This window comes from Erinaceus europaeus, chromosome 3, assembly GCF_950295315.1.
Source record: "Erinaceus europaeus chromosome 3, mEriEur2.1, whole genome shotgun sequence".
Lineage (NCBI taxonomy): Eukaryota > Metazoa > Chordata > Mammalia > Eulipotyphla > Erinaceidae > Erinaceus > Erinaceus europaeus.
Window position 1 is genome coordinate 141407248 of NC_080164.1, and position 25448 is coordinate 141432695.

Genomic DNA, 25448 nt, shown 5'->3' on the forward strand with positions numbered 1-25448 from the left:
TAAAGAATGTTGTCCTTCCAGACAATATTTCTTTATTCTCTTCTGCAGTCTTCCTGAGGCCATATAGGAATCACTACTGGAATGTCTGTCTAGTTCATTACACCCCACTCTTTCAGAATTTCTAACATTCATTCACATGATGGGACTGTAGCATGATAAAAACAAATATATATTCTTTGTGCCTAGTTTCAGGTACAGAACTCACTAAACCCTTGGAACTTTTGGAGTGATAAGTGTACTTCTATATTTATGAGATGACTGTTGGCAGAGGAGATGGGGACTGATGACCAAAAAAGCTAACAAGATGATTAGAGGACTAAAACATTCATTTTCAGCCCCCACTAGCCCAGTCTCTGGGTAGAGGAGAAAGACTAGAGACAGAGCTCAATCACTGGTTGGTTTAATCAAAACCTACCTAAAAACCCCTAGAAAGAGGATCTGGAAAAAATTCTGAGTTGTTGAACACATCCATGTGCCAGGAAGGTAGTGTTCCCCACCTCTGCTGGAACATAGGCTCCTATACTCAGGACCTTTCCAAATTTTGCCCTTTTCCCCTATTCCCTCCCAAAGCTTGGCTTTACCTACCTGACAATTTTGCTTACATCCAGGCACCAAACCAAAAGTTAAAAACAAATGGGTTTTTCCTTGTTTTGCACACTATCATGCAAACAAGATATTCTAACTGTGATTCCATGCCTGCAAGTAATCTTTGTAAGGTCAGGTCAGTCTTAACAATATGATCTATTATCTAAAATGTAATTCAAATCTAAGCTCTATGCTTCTTTAATTTTTCATAATGATCATTTGATGTTCATAAGTATATAGCAATGTAAATTGAGGCAGCTAATAACCCTAGGAATTAGTTCTTTTGAAGTCAGTGACAAGAGTGCCCTCTTGGGATTTTTTTCCCCCTCCTGACCTTGCTGCTCCACAACTGCAAATATCGCTGATACCTTTAATTTCCTAGATGATACTTCTCCTTTTAGTGATTCCAAAGAACAAGAGTTTCTCTCTGGAAACAGACCCTGATTAAATGCATTACCTTCGTCAATTCACCAGAGTCACTGAATCATTCTCTCCTTCACCCTAGAACCTAGATTTATACACAGGGAGATAATGAAATGAGGTAGGGAGAAAAGGATTCAGCATTACAGTTAAAGCTAATGTTAAGAGGATAGCCACAGTCTGAAGTTGCATAGCTTACCAGCTCTTTATGGAGTGAGAACTGCTTGAGGTTTTTTGTTTTGTTTGTTTTTTACAATCTCTCTCTCTCTCTCTTTCTCTCTCTTTACACTCCTTTTTTTTTTTTTTACTGATGAAAATTCCTAAGAAGTTACCACCAATGTGAGAAGGTTGTCTAGAACACAACCTGCCCAGGTCCTTGGAATTCTTCTCCAGGACAGAGCATGTAACCCACTTACAAAACGAATACTGTCTTCATTCAAAATCTGAAAAAATAAAATGCATCCACTCAGTTCACTCTTTAGGGCCTTCTTATGCCTTTGAAGTAATTTTGAAGCATTCTGTTTCATTTCCATGATAGCAGATTTATGAATATTTACTGATAGCAAGCAATAGCTATAGGGGAGCCTCATGAGAAGGCCTGACTTCACTGCAGTAGCTTTAACAATAATGGAAGTTTCAAAGGAGTCAATGCGCCTTCCTTAGCTCATTACAAATAACAACCACAGTTTAAAGATCTCAAAGCAAACAAGTGAGACAATAAAATATAAAAAAGGGTGGAAAGTCTTCTCCCCTAAAAAAAAAAAAATTAAGAGCCCCAGAGATTAGAAAAAGTGCTTTAGGTCCAAAAGTAACTTGCTAAGTTTGCAAACCAGTTACTTGCTTTTCCTGAGCCCCCTGTTGATGTGGGTCTTTAATAAATTTTGATTGGGTCTTTAATGTGGGTCTTTAATAAATTTGATGTGGGTCTTTAATAAATTTTCATTTATATGAAGATTTCTTTTAGCATGCAGATTTCTACTTCCAAATAGTTCACAACAGCCCCCCCCCCAATTTAGAGTTATTTAGAGTCCCAGATAGCCTTTTGTAGCTCTCTAGGCATTTTGAATACTGGTTTTTCAATAGTCCAGATTGAAATGTGTCTAAGAACAGTTAGCTCCCTATACAATAAAAAGATACTAGTTTTCTAATGACTGAGAGGAGAATTTAACAACTTAAAAACTAAGTGATTCAGTCATACTCACACTTGAATTCAATACCTAGGCCGTGAGTACTTATTTCATGCAAGAAGCCTTTCCAGACCCTGCACATTCAGTCAGCAGTGAAGGCAGAGTTCCTGTTCTCAAGGCATCCACATTTTCACTGATGGCAGACACAATGAATGATTAAACAAGAAAGTATGTGAGGTGAATGGAAGTGCTAAGGAGAAAAGAATCTAGTCAGAAAAAGAGTTGAGGGGTGCCAGGGAGGGCCAGAAAGAGGAGTACTAGCCGACAGCATCACTGATAAGCTGAAAGGTGGTTTAGAGACCTGGAGGAGCTAAGTCATGCCAGAAGCTTCTGGGACATGATGGAGAGGAGCAGTAGCAAAGAAGCTAATATGGTTAGACCCAAGTAGGTGAGGAGAGGCTGGCAGGAAATGGAGTCACAGAGAACCCAGGGCTGGTTAGGAATGAACTCTGCAGCACTGTTAGGCTGTCTGGCTGGAACAGAAAATGAGATGGAAACCACTGGAGGCTGCTGAGCTTAGTTTCTTTTCTAAATAGCAGAGAACATTCTTCTTTCCTGTTAATAATTCAAATCATTTTAAGTGGCAACTATTACTAACCCCTAGGCTTTGTAATATACATGTATCTTTAAAAACTGGATTGTTTCAAAACTCATTATTTTTTAAGAGACTTTTTTTTAGAGAGTGAAAAACAGGGAAATAGAAAGAAGGAGAGTGAGCAGGAAGGACAGACACAGCAACACTGCTTCACTAATTATGAAGCTTTCCCCTTGTAGATGGGAACCAGGTCCTCACACATGGTACTGTGTGCACACTATCAGTTGTGCCACTGCCCAATGCCATCAACCCTCATTCTTTACTCCCTTACAAACTTTATGAACAAAGAAAATTGGCTTTCGCTGTGTTTCAAGGAACATACCATGAAAGCCCAAAATCTATGGGCTGAACTTAAAAGAGAGCTAAGTCATTTGGGAAAGAGGAAAACTTGCATACACACTTCTCTTAGGCAGAAGGATGGCTGGATGAGATGGTCCATAAACACTGATAGAAAACCCATTAGCTGAATTGCATTAGATTAGCTAAGTAGTATTATTGAGGGCATCCAAAAAAAAAAAAAAAAAAACTCAAGTGTTAACAGCAGAGCACTCTTAATTAAATAAAGATGAGATACCAAATACCTAGAAGGACAATAGAAGGTCTTTCATCATTTAAAATATTTTCATCTTTATTTCCTAAACAACTACTATGCCTGTGATCAACAGGAAAAGGCACTTGCTAAAGTAAAGAGGCAGATGCTTGCTTGATGACTTGATGTCCAGTCCCTTGATGAAATGGCCTCCATTTACACCTGCCATAGAGTCCAAAATTAGATATTCCTTTGGGCTAAGTCATTAACTCACTGAAAGGCCAAGGCTAACAGTTTAATTTAATACATTAACTTCCCAGGCCCTGGTGATGCACACAAGCTACTGGAGACTGTGGGAAGCAAGGTCCTGAGGGGAAATGATGTAAATAGCCACGGATCCAACAATGGTACCTTCTTAATTTATTTATTATTGCCATCATTTATTGAGCGTTTACTATATACCAGCTTCTGATCTCAAACTAGTCAGGAGAATTCTATTATTAATATTCTTCTGAAAGAGAATAAATACAGAGTGAATTAATCTTCCAAGTTCCATAGAAAGTAGTGAATCAGTCTGGAGAGATAGTATAATAGTTATGCAAAAGACTTTCACACCTAAGACTCTGAGGCGTCCACTTCAACCCCTACTTCGACCATAAGCCAGAACTAAGCAATGTTCTAGTCTCTCTGTCTCTCTCTATCTCTCATTAATTAATTAATCAATGTAGTAAAACTGGTATCCAAATCCAATATTTAGCACATTGCTTAGCACATAGTAGGTATTCATTCAATAAATATTTTTAAATGAATGAATGAATGAAACCCCATATCTGTCTAACTCCAAAGCTCAGGTTCTTAACTTTATAGTGTTCATGCATTTTGACATTTGGTATGGTTACTTCCTGAGTAGAAACCACCCATAGTAGTGTTTGTCCCAATAAGGCATAATCTTATCAGTATTTCCCCTTCCCTCAACTTTTTCCCAAGACACCCTGGAGAGAATTCAGAACATGGTGCATACACTGGGTAGGGTGTTGTCTTGTGGGGAACAGAGAGAAGGAATAAAATAATGCCTGGAGACTTTGCAAGCAAAGGGCTAAGGACACAGCCAATGACATGCTGTGGTGGTGAAAAGACAAGCTCCAGAGTCATTCCTACTTAGGTTGGCAGCCAGCCCCATCTCCTAAAAGCCATTTGATTCAGTCCTTTTACACCTCAGTTTCTGTAGCAATAAAATGGAGGTAATTAGAACTATTTTGCCAGTACTTGTGAAATTATGTGAGAGAATGGGTGTAAAGAATTGTATTTGGGGCTGGGGAGACAGCATAATGGTTATGCAAAAGACTTTCAAGCCTGAGGCTCCAAAGTCCCAGGTTCAGTCCCCAGCACCACCATAAGCCAGAGCTGAGCAATACTGGTAGCTCTCTCTGTGTATCTCTCTCTCTGTATCCCTCTTTCACTTCTTCTTCTAGCATCTGCCCTTCTTCCGTAGCCAGTCAACAGCGTCAGGTTGAGCCTGATGTAAAGTTTCGAGACCTCCTTTGAATCTGGAGAGGTGGCAGTCGTTGACTATGTGGGTCATAGTCTGTCTGTAGCCGCAGGGGCAGTTCGGGTCGTCTCTGGCTCCCCAGCGATGGAACATAGCGGCGCACCGGCCATGGCCTGTTCGATAGTGATTGAGGAGGACCCAATCATAACGTGCTAGGTCAAAGCCGGGTTGACGCTTACAGGGGTCTGTGATGAGGTGTTTGTTCTTTACTTCAGCTGACTGCCAACTCTGTTTCCAAGAGTCTGGAACAGAGAAGTTCAGTGTAGGCGTAGGGGACTAGATTGGGTGACAAGACGTCAAGCGTTGGATAGGGTGGGCGAAGATATCCGCGTATATTGGCAGGGCCAGTCGAGCGTATATTGGCAGGTCCGGTCAAGCGTAGACGTGGGAAATGAACTTAGATGATGCCGCATCCTGACGAATATCTAGCGGGGCGATGTTGCTAAGAACTGGCAGCCATGGAACCGGGGTGGAACGGATGGTTCCAGAAATTATCCTCATGGAGGAATATAATTTGGAATCGACCAAGTGGACATGGTGGCTACGGAACCATACTGGGGCACAGTATTCTGCAGTGGAATAGCATAATGCCAGAGATGATGATTGTAGTGTGGAAGCGCTCGCGCCCCATGAGGAGCTGGCCAGTCTTGCAATGATGTGATTCCTCGCGCCCACCTTTGCTGCAGTTTTTATGAGATGTTTGTGAAATGACAGAGTGCGATCGAGAGTAATGCCAAGATAGACTGGCTGGGCTTCATGCCAGATTCTCGTATCGCCAAGCTGCACATTAAGCTCACACGAGGCCAAGGCATGGTGTAGATGGAAAACAGATGATACCGTTTTTGCAGTGCTAGGGATTAGTCGCCATTTTTTACAGTAATCAGATATCAGAGACATGTCTTTCGTGAGTGTTTCCTCGAGGATGTCGAACTTGGATGCCTGAGTTGCACAGCAGATGTCATCGGCGTAGATGAACTTCCTTGAAGAAGTTTCTGGGAGGTCATTGATGTAAATATTAAATAGCGTATCTCCAAACTCAGTGGCCAGTCACCTAACTCAAGTTGGACGTGCTAAGATCGACCCAGTCTGGAAAAGAGGAATTTTCCATGAGTAGTCATCCCACTTCCGGTTATCTTGTCCATCTCCAAAACTCTCTCCCTTTACATTGTCTGAACTGGAAGACGCTTTGAAGAAGGTTAAACCGGGAACAGCTGCTGGCTATGATAGCATCACCCCAGAACTCATTCTTAACCTGGGCCCCGCGGCAAAGAAGTGGCTCGCTTCATTCCTGTCCCACATCTTGGAATCTGAGTCTATGCCCAAAGTTTGGTGTCGTGCGAAGATAATAGCGGTTTTGAAACCAAAGAAAGACCCAACACTGGCCGCCAGCTATAGACCAATTTCTCTCCTCTCCATGTGTTACAAACTCCTTGAGAGGCTGCTTCTGTCACGTATTTCTCCTCTTACAGAGAAATTCCTATCACCCGCCCAAGCTGGTTTCCGCCCAGGAAGATCTACCTGCGAACAAGCCCTGGCCCTCTCAACTTACATTGAAAATGGATTCCAGAAGAATTTAAAGACGGGTGCTGTCTTTGTTGATCTCACAGCAGCCTATGACACGGTCTGGCACCGTGGTCTCCTAGTCAAGATCTCAAGATGCCTGCCTCCATGGGTGGCCAACACTATATCGTTTCTTCTCCAAAACAGAAGATTCCGGGTGCGTCTGGGTGACAAGTCCAGCAGATGGAGACTTGTCTCAAGTGGCCTCCCCCAGGGCTCTGTTCTGGCTCCTCTTTCACTAAAAATAAATAAACAAAATATAAAAAAAAGAACTGTACTTGGTGAGACCACAAAAGTTACCTATCTTTATTTTTATTGAAGTAGTGGTTTCTATTGACAAATACTACAATTTAATGTGTCGTCCTCACTGGAGTTGTAAACCACCATAGTTCTCACACTGGAAGAGTTTCATAAAATAAGAAGTATCTATCTGACCCAAAGGATTTTAAAATACTCACTTTCCTAAAAGTAGGGACCAAAACAGGCCTCTTAAGAACCCATCCCACCCTCCAATGCTAAGATGCCCCAGTTTCGTGTCTCGGGAGGCTGAAGTGAGCTTTCCTCCAGTAGTTTCCCCTTTTAGAAATTCTGTTTCATGCCAGTGTTAATTTCACAGTCCTTAGTGCTCTTTCTATTACTCATGAATTCTCTGCGATTCAATTTTACAAAGCAAAGGAAGGCAAACACAGATACGTCTTCCCCTTTGAAAACAAAACAGCTTTAGCCCCTGTGGAACAGAAGGCCTGCTGATCAGATGAGTCTCCTGTAGCCATAGCAATCAGATTTAAGTGCATTTCTAGAAGGCGGCCCAAAGACAAACTCCACGTTTTACACTGACATTTGGGGGACATTTTACATCGCATTTCTCTTTGTAAGAGTGCATCAATTCCCTGAAATTTGCTCTGCTTCTCTTTATAACACAGCTTCCCTTCCTTTGTTAGACAACCTGAGGGCTGCATACAAAGAAAGTGGCAGAGGAAAAGACAGTCACTCATCCTACCTGTTTTTCCTGCTTCATTCAGCACAATTTGTCCTTCCTTCACAGTCTGAGTAAATAGCCATCTGATTTGACCTTTTGGGGCCTCAGTTTCTACAGCTGGAAAATGGATATAAGTGTACCTATCTCACCAGATAGGAAATTATGTGAGAAAATGTGCCTGGTGCCTGGCACAAATGCTTCAATGCTAATGTGACAACTTGACCCTATTGCCATTAAGTTGTCTTTCAATCCCTGTGCTGTCTGTGTAATGTGCAAGGGGACTGGCAACATACCAGATTGGAAAGGCCATGGTGTATATGGGATCTTTGTGCAAATAAGGAAAAGTCACTCTTCTGATGGTGTAGTTTGGTTAGCAGATAGTACCTTATTGAAAATGTTTATAAAGGGAGCACCCTTGCCTCAAGACTGATACTGTCATAAAGCAAAATATATATTTTAGCTTCAGCTCATCCCTGTGGAGCTACACAGTGGCTTTGTTCTCAAGCAAAGGAGACAACAGCAGGCTGTTTCTCTTTACCCAGTGTATTCGCACGTAGGCCTGATCTGAGAGCTTTGCTTAAGGGGACCAAGGAAACTACTATGAATCCCAGGAACTAGTTTGTAAATTCCTCATTTCCTTTCAAAAATGAAAATAACTAAGCAGCCTACTTGCTGTCAGAGGGGCTGAGTAGTTCAGAGTAAAGCATAATAAATATGGTATGATTTAAGTGTAGACAGTCCCTTACTCGAAAATGTGCCTGCTGCTATGAAATAATGTATAAACACCAGCTCCTTAGCTCCTGTTTCTTCAGAGAGAGATGACAAGGAGATGTGAAGACTTTCACTTCCATAATCAAATACGTACAGAGGCCAGAGTGACTGACTGATTGACTGCCATACCTAGTCTATCAAATTTCATCTATAAGTCATATATGCCCTATGACTGCCTTTCCACAGGGATATAGGTAGTGATGGGGTCACAGATCTGTCACTGAGAATGGAGTATTTGCTAGGTGTACCTTCATCACAGTGGAAAGCATAAAAAAGAGGGGGGAAAAAAGGGAAAATATCCGAAGAGGAAAGGGGATAAAGTAATACACAGATATGTCCACATTCAATGAGGTAAGAAAGTTAGATTCAGAAAAAGATTTCTCAGGAAAATAAGACCTGCAAGTGTCACCTAACATAAATCAGAGACCTTGTTCTGACATGCCAGACCTGTATCTGGGAGAACCTGGCAGGGACAGAAGAGGGACTCCAAGGCCAGTATTCTCCAGAGAAGAGAAGATTCGGTCATGCACCTCCTTGAAAAGAATTACAGGGGGTTCCATGATCAGGTGTGCAAAATATAAACTTCTTGGATGTGCAGTAAAAGTCTTACAGAGTGATATTAAGGGGCAAAGAGTTCATGGGGAAAGAACTCCCTCTAAGACCCAAAAGACAATGGCCTGATTATGCATTTTATCTTTTCATAAACCCCCAATCCTAGTCATACCTGGGGCTAGCTTCCCACTGGTCTCCTGAGGTCACCTATATTTCCCATTAGGTTACAGCTTCCCAGCTGTGGTTACTTTACTAAAACTCCTCCCACAGTGATCAAGGTGGTTCCTTTTATATTCTCCAAAAACTGTCCTACTCCTTCCTGGTGCTACCTTTAAGTCCTTCCCTACTAATATGGGGGAACGTGACAAGATGAAACAAAGTGGCCATGTCCCTCTGAACCATCAGTAACAAACCACCTGACCTCCGCATAAGAGTTTTAAGTCTAAGGCAATCTGGACCACATGTGTAGTCAATGAATCTGTAAAACAGGGCATTAAGAACACATAGTACTATGCACAAGGACCCCCGCAAAGACCTGGGTCCAAGGCCCTACTTCTTACCTGCAACAGGGATGCTTCCCAAGAAGTGAAGCCAGTCTCTGCAGGTGTCTATCTTTCTCTCTGTGTCTCTAACTCCACCTCCCCCTCTCAATTTTTCTGTGTCCTATCAAATTAAATGAGACTAAAATAAAACAGCACTAGGAGGTGTGATTTATGTAGCAGTGAGCATGCATGCAATTTACTACAATGGGGGCAAGAAGTAAATGCAACACTGTCTGCAGAAGCTTCCACTGGTAGGACACATTCCCCAAGTACCAGTCTCACCAACCTTAACACTGTTACTACAAGCCATTAACTACTTATCTGCTCTAAGTTGACAACAAACAGTGGTCTCCATTCTTCTCACCAAATATTCCTGGGTCTAGAGACCACTGCCATATTGTCTGCGTCCTTCTATTCCCAAGGTGAAATAAGCCAGCGCTCTTCCCCTTGCCTGCCTGGGCCTTGCCTCCACTCTCGTAGATTTGTGACTGCCTTGTGAATTCCACTGAAGTCATTGAGTTAATAAATGACTCAATAGAGCTCTCAGCAAGAACTGAGAGCAGCGCTGAGTGTAATCTTGATTAGATTAAGTGTCCAATGTTCAACTAAGTCCTCTAAGACAGGAGTTAAAATTAAGTCGAATATTTTTCGTCTGAAGAGTAAAATTTAGTCTTGAGCGTCAAGTATTAGGCACTGGTGATAAAGACAGAACAGATGGCCCTCTTGCTGTCACCATCTTTTACATCATTCTCCCACCATGTGCCCATTTCTTTTCTAGCACCTACTGCTCACATTTGGCAACAAGGAAAACACCTAGAGACAAGGCAAAAAACAGGTGAGATGAGTACATGTATGTTTCTACCTATTCCTTGAATTCCTTCTGCATATCCCTCCTCCATTCCTTCCCTGCACCCATGGTGCTGTATACACACACACACACACACACACACACACACACACACACACACACACACACATTCGCATACTTATCCAGTGAGTGCACAAAAGAGGCATTCAAGTTCCTTATCCCTCAGTGAGAGGGAGATATGGTTGCTTACCCAAAATGCATTTTCAAAACTTGTCCTGGTCTATAGAAATAAATGCTTTTGCCAGAAAACACCCTGTAATTCACTTGACATTATTACCAGTGGATAAATGAGAGGTTGTGATTTCAGCTCTCCTTCAGATTGCCCTATAAACTAGCATCCCCACTGATGTTCTGGCTACCCTGTTATTCTAGGAATGTTCAAACCACCCTCCTTCCCCCTCCTCAGTTTTGAAAATGGCTATTGAAATGCAAACAAATTGACTTGACATTACAAAATAGGGTTGTTTACAAACAAAATAGGTTGTTTGCTTAGTGGAAATTAATGGCCACCTCCTGTAGGGAAAAAACAAAACAAAACAAAACAAACAAAACCAAAAAAGCATATGTAATTAAGATACCCATTTCCAGTTTGATCCATAAGACTTCCACAGGAAAAGAGGAGCTCAACCTCATAGTCTTTGTTCATTACAGTCCTTTCTAGCACTCTCCCTGCAGCACACAAAGTCAGGTCTCCTGAGGGCACTCCAACTCTGGCATGGGGAAGAAAACAAGCTAGCCAGGCCTGACTTCTTCCACCTTTCCCAGGAATCTTCTGACTAACAGTAAAGCTCAGACTTAGCCGACATCATTAAATTGGAATTATTGGGGCTGGATGGTGGCATGCCTGCCGGTTAAGAGCACGTTACCATGTGCAAGGACCCAGGCTCAAGTCCCTGGTCCCCAGCTGTACGGGAAAATCTTCATGATCACTGAAGCACTGCTTCAGATATCTGTTTCTCTACCTCTGCCTCTCTATCCCCCTTTTCTCTCAATTTCTCTCTGTCCTATCAAATAAAATAAATTATTTCAAAAATCATTAAAAAATTAATTGAAGTTATTAATTGATTGAGAACCAAGAGACCGGTATGAAGTAGGGGTGCTGTTTTTCTCAAGACCAACTAAGAATTAAACCAAATTTAATGGCTGGGTAGGTATCATAATGGTTATGCAAAAGCCTGAGGCTGAGGTCACGGGTTTCACCATAAGCCAGAGCTGAGCAGCACTCTGGCCTCTTTCTCTTTGTATTTTTCTCTCTATCTCTATCATTAATATGAGTAAAATAAAGCAAAATAAAATATGTTAATAAAAATCCCACAATTTTAATGAGTAATAAATACCATCAAGTGGAAAAGTTCATGCACACTAAAAGATAAGTTGATGAAATAAGAGAAAATATATGTAAACCACTGGCATATGTGTGTGAGAGAGGAATTAATATCCTAAGTATACAAGGTACATACAACTCAATAACAAACATCTAAATAATGGCCCAGGTAGTGGGGCAACAGAGTGCCAGACATCACTAATGCCAGAATAATGCTCTGGTTTTCTCACACTCTCATTAATAAGTAAAATAAATCACTACCAAGAAATCCAAGTAGTCTCATCTTTAAATTGTCATTTTATTCTCATTTACAGCCTTGAAAGTATAGTTTTGATTCAATAAGAACACTGAAGAGAGGAGGGACAGTGGGGAGGGAAAGGAGAAACAGAAGCTCTTCTACAAGGATTCACTGAGAACACAGAAATCTGCCTGGAGTAACAGCTGTTGGCTCTAAGGAGGTCCAGCATGCAAGGGGTTACACAATAGGACTCTGCAGAAGACTCTGGACAAGGAAATCTCCCAGGGAACTCAACTCCTGTCATGGAGAACAGACTTTCCCAGGCAACTCTGCTTCATACAGAGAAAACTTACATACTTGGAAGGAGAAAAGAGTACACAGCTCCCTCAAAAAAGTTGGAAAGCACCGTATGGCACACAATGCGAGTTCATGGGATCCATGCAAAGAACACAAAATCAGTATGCACTGATCATTACAGCACATAAAAAAGGAAGGAAGGAAGGAAGGAAGGAAGGAAGGAAGGAAGGAAGGAAGGAAGGAAGGAAGGAGGGAGGGAGGGAAGAAGAGAGGGAAGGAAGGAAAGGAAGGAAGGAGGGAAGGAAGGAAGGAGGGAAAGGAGGAAACAAAGCAAGGAAAGGAAGAAAAAGAAAGTAAGGACCAGGTGGTGGAACACCTGATTGAGAGCACACATTACAATGTGCAAGGACCCAGGTTCAAGCCCTCAGTCCGCACCTGCAGGGGAAAAGCTTCACACATGGTAAAGCAGGGCTACAGGTGTCACTCTGTTGCTCTCTGTCTCCCCCTTCTTCTCAATTTCTGGCTGTCTATATAAAATAAATAAAGATATTAAAATTAAAAAAGGGAGGGAGGGGAAACTATTGGCTTATACTCCCAGAGGAAAGACCAGAGATCTCTGAATTCCATCAGGATCCAGAGAGAAGAGAGGGCTAAGGGGGGTCACCTCAGAAAGAATAGTACACATGTATAGTACACATGACTTAGAAAGGAAGAGAAGGCAGGGTCACAGAAAAAAATGGGCAAATCATATATATATATATGATGTAATAGTCAACCCCATAATCTGTGATCTTGGGAGAATTAATGCACTTTTCAATGGAGGAAATGGGGACACAGAACTCTGGTGATGGGAATGGTGTGGAATTATACCCCTGTTATCTTATAATTTTGCAAATCAGTATTAAATCACTAATAAAAAATTTAAAAATAGAAGACTGTCTGGATTGCAAAGCAGTGGCTGACACTTTCACAGTTTTGCTTCAACTTGGACTAACAGCAGCTAGTTCTCAGTCCATAGGTCTCTAGATTCCCATCAAGGTCTGAACAAAAGAAGACCTACTAGACATTATATATAAACTAAGGACACATTAAATAAATACAGGTTATTCTGTGAAGTGTCATCTTACTCCTTGAAAAAGAGCTCACAAGTAGGACATAGGACATGTGCCTTGCCATCCACACAGGGCAGGCTTGAACCCAGGCACCACATGAGGATGCCAGGGGAAGATTCAGTGCTGTGCTGCCTCTCCCTACCTGTCTCTCTCTGTTTCTCTCTATCAATGGGGGGGGGGGAAGAGCCTGGAGTGCTGGAATTGTGTGCATGAGGCATGAGTTCTAAAAAAATAAAAATAAAAATAAACTATTAAGTGCTTATGCTCCAAAAGCTTAGACCATGGAGAAAAGCTTCCCTCAGCAGATTCTGCCCTCTGCCATTTTCAAGAACAGTTTAAAGATGGATAAATTCACTGGGTCAGGACCCCCCCACCCTTGCTCTCTGCTCCTGGACCACAGCCACAGCAGACAGCATAAGATGAACCACAGTGCCCACTTGTTTACTGGGGTCTCAAGCACAGGATGGAGAAGATGACCCCCTTCCTCCTCCAGCTGTTCATTGAGTGGTGACAAAGTAAGTCACCAAGCATCATCGAATCGTTCTCAGATTAAACACACTGAGGCAAACAAATGACAAAGTATATTATCCCTGGGTACTGACAGGAACAGAAAGACTAGGGTTTTTATCTGTGTCTCAATCTTTTTACCCCCAGCCCTCACACTCTTCTTGGTTCACTAAAATTTAGACTAAGAGCCATTTCAATAGCCCAAGATAATGTTTAGGTATTTTGTAAATCCCAGGAAGAAATTCAATTCATAGGACTGAGAATTGCTATATTGTGAGAGTAGACCCCAGATTCCCCAGTACTTTTTTTTATATTATCAAGAAATAGAAAAACATGTGAGGGAAGCCTTCCCCACTAGAGAAAGAGAAAGACAGGCTGGGAGTATGGATAGACCTGTCAACACCCATGTTCAGCAGGGAAGCAATTACAGGAGCCAGACCTTCAACCTTCTGCATCCCACAATGACCTTGGATCCATACTCCCAGAGGGTTAAAGAATAGGAGAGAGCTATCAGGGGAGGGGATGGGATACAGAGTTCTGGTGGTGGGAATTGTGCAAAGTTATACCTCTCTTATCCTATGGTTTTGTCAGTGTTTCCTTTTTATAAATAAAAAATAAAAAAAAAAAAGAAAGAAAATGGAGTTGTTTTCTGCCAAGATAAGGAATCTTTTCAAGTTGCCCCTGGCTTAGGTTTAAACAGTACAACTTGCCTGAAAATGTGCTCAAACCCCATCACCTTCATTCAAGCCATCGCTAAAACTTTAAATGAGTTATTACACACATTAAATTGTCATTTAATCGTACCCAAGCACTGTCATAAAAGCAAATGAAGCAAGCCAAGCGGCACTGAAATAAAAAATACTACACTGGTTACATTCTGAAAGCACAAGCTGAGAAATGCTTACTGTCACCTCACACAGGGGAGGGGGAGGCCTGCCAGGCTAGGTAACAAATGGCCCAGCGGGGCTCTGCCTCTTCACTTTCTCACTTGCAGCTGGGGGCATGATGACTGCCAACCAGCAACTGGACTGTTTTTACCTAACTTACTGTGCTTGCACCTACTTGACTGGAGGTTGTTTGACCCAAAGGCCAAGCTCAGAAAGAAACCTTGGGCACTCACTCAAGAGTATTGTATCTAAAGACTTTGTGAGGACTTCATAGTTGAGAAGGGGGAGGGGGGCTACAACAGAACTTTGATAGTAGATCCAGTGCAGAACTGTACCTCTGTAATTTTATAATGGTATAAACCGTTGTTTTGTTTTGTTTTTTTTTTTGCCTCCAGGGTTATTACAGGGCTCAGTGACAGCACCACGAATCTACTGCTCCTGGAGGCCATTTATTTCCCTTTTGTAGCCCTTTTTGTTTTTTATCATTGTTGTGGTTATTATTATTGTTGTTATTGCTATCATTGTCGCTGGATAGGACAAAGAGAAATGGAGGGAGGAGAGGAAGACAGAGAGGGGGAGAGAAAGATAGACACCTGCAGACCTGCTTCACAGCTTGTGAAGCGACTCCCCTGCAGGTGGGGAACCAGGGGCTCAAACCAGGATTGTTACACCATCCTTGTGCTTGGCACCATGTGTGCTTAACCCACTGTGCCACCATCCAGCCCCCTGTATAAACTATTATTAAATCACTAATAAAAATAGTATTTTTTAAAAAAGAGTATGGTTCTCACATGCTCTTTTTTCCAATTAACAAGTGATAGCAATTTCCTGTCTCAAAACTATTCTTATACTTCATCTTCTGGAAAACACCATTTGGGACTCTCTTGATAGTAATTTTTTTATAGTAAATTTAAATCTCCTCTAGCAGTTTCTATAAGTGAGGAAAGGGGGTACCTGGAAATTCCCTCATACACATCCACTCAGATTGTGATGGTTTGTTCAGCCTCATCAACTCTTCTGCTTTTGTGACTCTGCTAAGGTGAAGGGGAACTCTGGCAAAACCTAGGAGATCAGCTGAGTTTTCTTTCTGGCAAAATCAGAGTGAAGAAGCTTTTAAAAAATAAGTAAAATAAATGTCTGGAAAGGTGATTATAACTAGGGTAAGAGAAGGTGCTCCAATAGGGGTGGTAAAAGGCTTGGAGACATTTTTAAAGGGAAAGCATGGAAAAAGAGGATGCTAAGTAATAATGCTCGCTATATTGTGAAGCCAACTCCCTTTTGTTTGCTGGTTTGCTTTCATTATTTTCTTGAAGGACTGCTTTTTATTTTAAAGACTACAAATGCTTTTTTGAGTATTACTGGAATCCCAGGCAGGTGTCTCATTAAAAAATAAATAAATAAAAATAAAACTCTTAGGGCAGGCTTATATTGTGACTTCGTGTTAAAGAGTTACTCAGATTTTTATTCCTCTTTGGCATCTTTCTGAGAGTAATTAATTTAGTATTTTTTGAATTTAAAACAGTCAATTTGACCTGAAAAAAAATTCAAAGATATCAGACAAGGACACTATTTCCAAGGAGTTTGACCTGGTATAATTACACTTAGTGATTATTATAATTATATTCCATTTAAAAGTCGATGCTCCCTGAAAAAGAGCAACAAGATCAAAGATCTATAGAAGTTCAAAATAAGGAGAGAATTCTCCCTGCTGGCAAGGGAGCACTGGGAGGGAGAGTCAGCATGAATTATAGCATGCTCCATGGAGGCGGAAGCATCATAGATGAGCCTTAAATGATGGATAGGCTTCTGGCCTGCAGAGATGGGAAGGAAAAGGCTTCTAGATAGAGAAGAAGGAATTCCAAACTGGTAGAAAATCCTAAACAGAGTAGGAGGAAAAGAATGCAGAGCTGATTAGGTAAATAGTGAAAAGTTCTGCTTAACTAGAGCAAGGACTCTGTAAGGACAATTATCGAGAGCTGAATTGGGAAAGGCAAGCCATGAGCACATCACAAAGAGCCAGGAATGCCATGCTAAAAAGCTTGGATTGGAGTCAACAATAAGATGTGCAGAATACAGGTGAAATCTGGATATTCTGAACAGTGCCTTCATGACATGGGGTAGGCTTGATGGACAGCAGTATTGCTGCCCATCCAGGCTCACTCCAATTTTCCTGAGCTACGCTTTCAAAATAATAATAAAAATAATAATAAATTTTCACCCAGGAAAGCACTGAGAAAGGATGATTTGCCTATGTCAATCAGATATGATAACTCCCTGAAAGATCAGGCCTCGAAAGAAGTCCACTATCAGGATTCAATGTTTTGCTTAGGAATTAATATGACCCTGATTGTGACTACCTTCAAATAAATCACTTTTTACACTCCTCAGGTCTACAAATACCTAGTCATTTTTCCCTGGTTTTCCATGCAACTTCCTAAGGTTTACATAGTTTCTCTGTTCCCCAGTTTGTCATTACTTAATTGAAACATAAAATTACTGGCAGTTATTATGGTGTATGGTATGAATTAATATTTTGGCATTTAATGTTAAAGATGTTCATTAATAAAATATATCTCATGAGAATATATTCTTCCTGAATGTTTGTCTCAATGGTTCTTTTGTTGACATCAACTTTTATTGACTGTTCTCATAATTAAAACCCCAAGAAATTGATTTAAACAGACCAGGATGGGTGGGTGATACAGTATCGCCAACACTAATGAAATAATTTAAGTCAGAATTAGACAAAAGAACAAATTAAACTCAGCAAATTACTCAAGGACTAAAAGAAAGGCTGATTGTTCAAGTGTAATTAAAATATACAGCTGGAATAGTAACTGCTAACAGAGTGATCTGATCAATGAACACGGTAACTATAAAAATTTAATGCAGTGTGAGCAGCCTATTTTTTAAAATGCAAACAGTCAATCCAAAATGCTGCCGCCTGTTAAGAGGCCAACATGCAGAAAACTAACAAGCTCAGGGAAACTGTACTGATGACTCAGAGAAGCAGGCTAGTATAAGATATTAAGAGCACTGCTCGTAATATCAACACTGCCATTTAATCATAAAGATTAATTTCTCTAAAAAGGTGGGTGGAGCTCATAGTCAGAGCTAGAATGCTATTTCCTCTGGCTGGTTCTTTACTTACTTCCCTGATCAGGGACATATGCCACTTCTCCTCACCCACACTGTCCATGATGGTACACCCCTCTTATCCCTGCCCAGACCACTTTGACCGCTTGGTGTTTAGACTTTCAGATCTAAGCTCTTTAATGTGCATATAAACAAGATCAAACTAGGTTCTCTAAAAGTTACAGACATCTGAGAAAGGCTGGAAGAGTGCCAAGTTGACTAAAAGAGCTGGTGGGATTTTAGGTCATTTTTTATTGTTTCTATTATTTCTATTTTAAGTGTGCAATCAATACATGTAAGACAATGTCCCAGATTCTACCAGGTCATAGGCATGAACAAGGTCACATTAATATTAATTGTACACATTTCATCAACTCCAGAGCCCTGCTTGCTAATTTAGGAACACCTATTCTTAGCAGTTTCCAGTCCTCCTTCAGAATCTGAGAATCCCCTTCTATAGCTAGATGAATTCTGGTGGACATACAGCTACACCATCCTCCTTTTAAGACTTACTCCATTGTTCAGCTCCTACTGAGTCAGTTGCAAAGAGCTGCTGAGGGCACAGCCTTCCCAGTGCAGCCCCACACCCTATGGTTGATGAAGGAGGCATATAAAGGCCCAACCTTTTGGTCCCACTCTAACAGACTACAAGCAGCCCACCAACAGTGTCAGTCAAGGCTTTGATTTATCTAGCCCAGATCATAGATTTACTTTTCTGCCTTACTTCCTACCCCTTTCTTCCATAACTGCTGCTTCCTAATAAATATCTTGCTCACCAATTCCACTTCAGCATGTGCTTCTGTGGAAGTCAATGTGAATTCATGTTGGCTCCCACTTTCCACTGACATGACCCAGAGGTTCTTAGCTGCTTAACATGATCCTCTCCCCCACTCAGACTCACATCTCTACCAGTCACCCCAGAAATTGGTCCCTCAGTCCCCACTGCCCTATAGTCTACTGTAATACTGGAAAACCTTTCTCCCTTTGTGTTTTTGTGAGTTTCTTCCAGTTCACAGAAACAATGTTTTCTACTAAGGCAATCTTAGACACTGTCACAATAGTCAGGCAGGGAAGGCTTGGTTACCAGCCACAAATTTATACCTGGAACTTGCTGCTCTCCTGACCTCAGAAATCTATCTTCTTCATCAAGCAAAGGGTTGACTTCCATTGTGATTAAATATTCTCTCAACTTTCAACCCCATCTCTACAAGACCCTTCTTGAGATGTGGCTTTCGTTTAGCCACCCATAAACATATTTAACCTACCAAATGGGTCTGAAGCCAACTGCCATTGTTATAGGTCTGGAGGACCCTCATCTTCAGTGAGTATAAAAATACTGCTCTGTCCTATGACAAGAAAGGGAAGGGCATGCTTTCTTCAGTTCTACACACAGACATGGATATGTGTTCAACAAATTTTTATTTCAGGCTTTAGAGATAACATAATACTTGAGAAAAATGACTTCCATGTCTGAGGCACCAAAGGTCCCAGGTTCAATCCCCAGCACCATCATATAAACTAGAACTGAGCAGTTCTCTGTTAAAATTTAATTTAATTTAATTTAAAAAACCCATTTAATAATTACCACTGTTTCTGGTTTAAGTTTTTTATATCCATGTTAGCTCATGCAATCCAGCAAACAGCCCGCCCCACTCCTTTGAGGTAGTTAGACCCACTTAACACATGAGAAAACTGAGGCATACTGCCATTTGGTGATCTGAGGTTACACAGCAGGTTAGTTTCACAAATACTATGACTCTAAGTCAAATGTGTAAAAATCCAACCACCAATCAAAGTCCCAACAACTTAACCAATATGCAACATAATCTGTCTACTCAGACAACATCCCTGCTCTGGGACAACTGTGATAATATTCTGTTGGGGAAGAATTATAGGTGCAATAACAATGATCAAGTGAAAGTCTATATCCCTTGGTCTCTTTTCAACACTCAGGCAATTGACCAAAACTAAAATATTACTTTCCAAAGTACCTGAACTATCAGATGAAATCTACATTTAGTAAAATCATCTCTGGCATATCTCAGATCATACTCTTGATGTCTAACTTTCTCCTTTGTCCCTCACTTCTTCTTCTTATGCCCCAGCAGCCCTTGAATTATCCCCATCCTGAGCCCTGGCCACTACTTCTGGCTTTACCTGTAGTAAAGCAGCAATTCTTGTAATACAATTCTCAGAGGTCATCTAAAACAGCCACAAGCTTGGCTGGAGTTAACATAATTGGGTTAGCAGGCAATGAGTATATTGCACAGCCAATATACTGAAACTAGGTTCAGTGGTTCCTTTTTGCTCTGGCCCCTGCTGTATATTCCATAACAAAACCTGAATTTTTACTGTTGCTTACGTTATTTTATTTTACTTTATTTTACTGAATGAGAGAGATAGAGAACAACCAGAGCACTGCTAAATTCTGGCTTGTGGTCTTACAGGGGAGTGAACCAATGATTTTGGAGTCTCGGGCATGAAAGCCTTTTCTTGTAATTGTGTTGTTGCCCCTGCCTGAATTTGTGCTACTGTAATGCTGTGAAGACTTACACTCTACTTCAGTTATCTACTAAAGGACTATCACTGTGGAGGAGACAAAAAGAAGAAACATTAACATTTATTTACTCTATGCAAGGTCTTGATTTAAATATGTTGTCTCACAATGAGATACCACTTCACACCTGTGAGAATGTCATACATCAGAAAAGGTAGCAGCAACAAATGTTGGAGAGGTTGTGGGGTCAAAGGAATGCTCACGCACTGCTAGTGGGAATGTAAATTGGTCCAACCTCTGTGGAAAGCAGTCTGGAGAACTCTCAGAAAGCTAGAAATGGACCTACCCTATGATCCTGCTGGGCATATATCCTAAGGAACCCAACACACCCATCCAAAAAAGATCTGTGTGCATATATGTTCTTAGCAGCACAATTTGTAATAGCTAAAACATGGAAGCAAGCTAGGTGTCCAACAACAGATGAGTGGCTGAGCAAGCTGTGGTATATATACACAATGGAATACTATTCAGCTATTAAAAATGGTGACTTCACCATTTTCAGCTGATCTTGGCTGGATTTGAAGAAATCATGTTAAGTGAAATAAGTCAGAAACAGAAGGATGAATATGGGATGATCTCACTCTCAGGCAGAAGTTGACAAACCAGATCAGAAGAGAAAGCACAAGTAGAACTTGAACTGGAGTTGGTGTATTGCACCAAAGTAAAAGACTCTGGGGTTGGTGGGGGGGGAGAGAGTACAGGTCCAAAAAGGATGACAGAGGACCTAGTGGTGGTTGTATTGTTATGTGAAAAACTGAGAAATGTTATGCATGCACAAACTATTGTATTTACTGTCGAATGTAAGACATTAATCCCCCAATAAATAAACTTAAAAAAAAAAAAATATATATATATATATATGTTGTCTCACCAGCATTGCTACAACACTATGCAGTATTTCAACTTTTTTTTTTAATGAGGATATGAGATGAAAAGAAAAGGCAACTTGATCAAGATCTCATGTTTACAGTTAAAATAAAGCAGCATTGATTAAAAACTAGGCCTACATAACTTCAGGCCTCTATTTTTTTTTTTTTTTTGCATAAGCTGCTGTGGCAATTTGTTAAAGTAGCTTACAGTTGAGTGAAATGAATGTCTAAAGAAACAAATACCAATCAAAATCCCAGTGAGTTATTTTATGAACAGAAACACACTGACTTTAAAGTTTACTTGGGGAGAAAAGAGACACAGCATAGTCAACACAATATTAAATGAGAACAAAACTAGAGATTAAAATTTCCCAACTTCAAGACTTGCTACAAAGGAACAGTAATCAAGACAGTGTGGTATTGGCAAAAGAATAGACTAGTAGATCAATGGGACAGAATAGAAAGTACGATGGGCCTCCATAAATATAGCCAATCAATCTTTCACAAAGGCCCAAAGACAATACAATAGAGAAAAGATGGTCTTTTCAACAAACAGTGCTGAAACAGTTGGGCATCCACATCTAAAAGAATGACTCTAAGCACAGACTTTACACCCTTCACAAAAATTCATTCACAATAGATCCTAAATCTAAGTATAAAATGCATAACTATAAAACTCCTAAAAGATAACATAGGAGAAAGCCTACATGACTTTGAACAAAATGAGACCTTTTAATTAATTCATTAAATCACTAATTAGCTTATTTATTTTATAAGGTAGTGAGAGAATCTGAGACAAAGGAATTGCTTGGAGCCTTAGAAATGAAATTTTTTTATAGGCTTCAGAAGCTGTGTGAGCAGAACAGTCATGGAAGGACTTGTAGAGACTACCAGCTGCTCACAAACATTCTTTTCCTCTTCCTTCTGAACTAGGCTATATTTGTCAAGTTTATACAGTTCACTTAGGCCACACGATCACAAATTCTAGCTACTGGAATATGAACACACCTGACTCACAGAAACCTCCCCAAAAAGCTCCTCTATCCCTTTTGTCCTCTGGTTGGCTAGAACGAAGATTACCAGGGCAATTCCACACCTGTGTGCTAAAAAAAAAAGCAGAGACTTCATCAAATCCACTCTATGAATGCTATCATGGAGGAGATCCCTCCTCTCCAGCACCACCATGGGCTGTTCGATGAATGGATAAATTTCTGTTGTGCTTGAATCCATCATGTGTTCTGGGCCTACTTGTTGCTAAAGTTCACCTTACTCTAACATAAATAGGTATTGTATTCAGACAAAGGTGAAGAGAGAAGCATGGGGAATTTAGTAGGCATTGACTAGAAATTTAAGTGATGATCAGACTGTGGGTAGAAACATGACATAGTTGAGAATTCTTCCATTCACCTCTGACTTAAATAAACTTAAATTCACCTCTGACTTAAATAAACTGCATTCAGAGACACTAATTTTAAAAGACATATGCATCCCAAATTCAAAGCTGCATTTTTCAAAGAGTAGAAGTAGCCTAAATGCCCATCAACAGATGACTGGACAAAGAAGCTACAGGATATATACTCCATAGACTATAACTCCACAATCCAAAAAGATGATATTTTGTCCTTTAGAGAACTGAAGGTGATTATACTTAGTGAAGTAAGGAAGGAAGTGAAGAACAACTACCAGATGACTTTATTAATACGTGAGATATAGAGAATGGAAACACATGAACTTGGAAAAAATATAGTCAATCCATATCTAAGACCTTGGGAAAACTATGGTAGTTATTGCAGGGGGGGCAAAACTTAGGTAGAAGGAGCAGTGTAGAACTTACCCTGTAACGTTACAACCTTGTAAACCACTGTTAAGCACAATTTTTAAAAAGTTATCTAAAAATAATAAAATACGTTCAGATAAAACATCTTTTGAAAACTAACTTATATGCACTTGAGATGCAAAACTTTACTTTCAGTATTAACTTACACTGTCACACTTTCATTTGGCAAATGAAATGGAATCAGAATAAGAAGCCTCTGGAAGGCTGAACAGTGGCACACCTAATTGAGCACATGTATTACCATGTTCAAAGACCAGGTTCAAACCCCTGATCCCCACCTGCAGGAGGGAAGCTCCTCAAGCAGTGTAACAGTGCTGTAGGTATCTCTTGCTCCCTATTTTCCCCCTCCCCTCTCAACTTCCACCTCTATCAAAAAAAATTTATTTAATTTTTTTTTTAAAGTAAGTCTCTGGAAATGAGCACTCACTAATTTTTTACATGTTTTATTTTCAGTTCTACCAACACCCGCTATAATGTGCATCTGATAATAGAAGAGGACACTAAGTTAAAAATACATGAATGCTCTGACTGAAAGGATGACTGAAGAACAACAGAGAAACAAAGACTTTAGGTGGAATTATGTTGTCAGAGAAAACAGAATGTTACAACAAATATTTCTGTGGGTTTTTTTGTTTTGGGTGGGGGGAATACTTTTCCCAAGGCCAGAAAAGTAGTGTGCAGCTCATGAAAGACTGGGAATAAGAAGTATATACGAACTATACTACATAAAGGAAAAATTAACTTGGAGCAGAAAGCAAGCACACTAGAATGACCTTTACTTTTCTGAATCAACAGTTTCTATTTAAAAGCAACCTGCAAGATGAATGTTGGACATGGTTAGAATATTGTGACAGCGTGAAAAGAAACAGGGAAATTGTTTCTCAATCAAGAGAAGAATAAAGTAGATTCTGAAGACATACCCTGAGGTATATTCCAAGGAAAGTTAGCATGAATAAGGAAGTCTAAAATGGGAGCAAAAACTAGAATGGCAAACAACATAAAGGCAGGTTAGAAAAAACAACAAGAATTACAGCCAGATGGTGGTGGCACATCCAGTAGAGTACACACTTACCATGTTCACGGAGCAGGGTCTAGTCCCTGGCCCCCATCTTCAAGGGGAAGCTTGACAAGCAGTGGAGCCGTGCTTCAGGTCTTCCCTCTTTCTTTCTCTCAGTTTCTCTATGTCTATCAGAATAAAAGGAAAAGAAAAATGAGATTGTTGTGTAGGCCAACAGTCCACCCACCCTCAAAAAAAGAATGCAGTCATGTATAAAGTCAACCCATACTTGCAACCTTGGAAGAATTATCACAGTTTCTGCTGCAGGAGAATGAAGACACAGGACTCTAGTGGTGGGGACAGTGTGTAATTATACCCCTACTACTACATAGTTTTGTAAATCAAGTCACGTGACCACACCTAATTTAAGGGAAAGCTGAGAGATGTCATTCAAGGTGTGTCCTAGAAGAGAATATGGATTTGCACAAACAAGTGTCAGTCTTGGTCACTCTGTACTTCCATGACTCTATCACTTTGCTAATGCAGTTATCTCAATGAAACTATCCCCTAATTTCTACTTTAGAATTCCAACAGCATGGCATTCATCAGCATGTCTATTACTAGACTAGTATAGCTAAACTAACTTCACTAGACATTCAGAACTAGAAAGAATGAATGAAACTGGATCCCAATTCAGAAAGATTCATTATGGAATGACTATGTTGTGTCATGAATAGTAAACAGAGGAAAACAGATTCAGGGAAGGCAGGGGTTATCATTTAGATTGTATTGGCCTTGTTGTAATGGTCGAGATAGAACAAGAAGAAATTTGACTTCTCTGTCATTTAACAGTTTGGCTCAGAGTTGGTGTGGTGGTTCTAAGGGAGCTTGAGTCCAAGTCCTCACACATGGACTTACTGGTGAGTCAGCCCACCAGCCAGCTTGTGCCTCTTTCTTTCTATCTGAAGAAGTCAGCTTGGAGTGGTGAAGTCCCAGTGACCATGGAAGGAAGCGAGGGAGAGAGGATGGGAGGAGGGAAACAAAAGAGGAAGATGAACTAAATACTAGAAATAAATACTCATTCATTTATTTTAAGAAGCCAATATATATTCCAATTTGTAAATTGAACTTTGAAAAAAAATAGTGTACAAAGATGGAGGTGTGTGTGAAGAAATGTATGTGATAATACACTGCTTTGATATCTTTATCAAGATAGAGCCTGTGGGAGTATGGACCGACGTGCCAATGCCCATGTTCAGCAGAGAAGCAATTACAGAAGCCAGACCTTCCACCTTCTGCATCCCATAATGATCCTGGGTCCATGCTGCCAGAGGGATAAAGAATAGGAAAGTGTTCAAGGGAAGGGATGGGATACAAACTCTGATGGTGGGAATTGTGTGGGACTGTACCCCTTTTCCTATGGTCTTGTCAATATTTTTTATGCTATAAATAAATTTTTTAAAAGACTACAAGCCTGAAATTCAGCTCTGTGAGAAACTCTAGTAACACTATAAGGGCAGAAAATATGTTCTATTCAAAGCAATTATTCCC